This window comes from Aplysia californica, unplaced genomic scaffold, assembly GCF_000002075.1.
Source record: "Aplysia californica isolate F4 #8 unplaced genomic scaffold, AplCal3.0 scaffold00760, whole genome shotgun sequence".
In the NCBI taxonomy this organism is placed as follows: Eukaryota; Metazoa; Mollusca; class Gastropoda; order Aplysiida; family Aplysiidae; genus Aplysia; species Aplysia californica.
Window position 1 is genome coordinate 95,778 of NW_004798030.1, and position 878 is coordinate 96,655.

The window sequence follows — 878 nt, forward strand, 5'->3', positions numbered from 1 at the left end:
CGAATGTGATTAAATCTAACAAAACCGAAATATAGAGAAAAGCACAGTAAAACAATGCCTCTGCTTGCCTTGATCCTTTCATTTTCTGTCAAAGCATCGTCAATGGTTCTGTCGGTATGCGCCTCGTCATCCTCGCCTGTGGCACGTTTGTTCTTCTTCTTTATCTTCTTCTTTTTTTTCTTCTCCGTCTTCTCAGTGTCCTCCTGGTTTGAAAGAAAAATCCGGGTGGAGGAAACCATAGGCCAGCCTTTTACTTGTAAAAACGAAGACATATATTTTTTTTTGTAAACCAACAAAATTTACTATGGCAAAATGATTTCCTATTATATTTATTCGGGAAAGTTCTTTTAATCAAATTGGCAGGACAAAATACCATACAAAGAAGTTCTCAAAAGGGTCACGTTAATACCGAGGGTCTGTTTTTTAGAAGCATGTCCAGGCCTCAAAGTAAATGGAGAAAATATTAATAACTTCAGGTATGCTGATGACACGGTTTTAATAGCAGGCTCCGAAAAGGACCTTCAATTGCTTCTAGATACTGTTGTAACAGAAAGTGAACGTAAAGGATTATTGTTGAATGTAACGAAAACAGAATGCATGGCAATATCCCCAAAAAAAGGAGCAAATCCTAGATGTAATCTCATTAGCAAAGGTGCAGAGATCAAACAAGTCCCACAGTTTAAATATCTAGGATATATGATAACATCTGACGCCAAATGTTCCACAGAAATAAAAAGGAGAACTACAATGGCTAAGGCTAGTCAATAAAATGAGCCCAATCCTGAAAAATAGAAACGTCTCAATGAACACCAAAAAGTAAGTACTGAAAAGTTATGTTTGGTCAACCCTTCTATATGGCTGTGAATGCTGGAAAATCA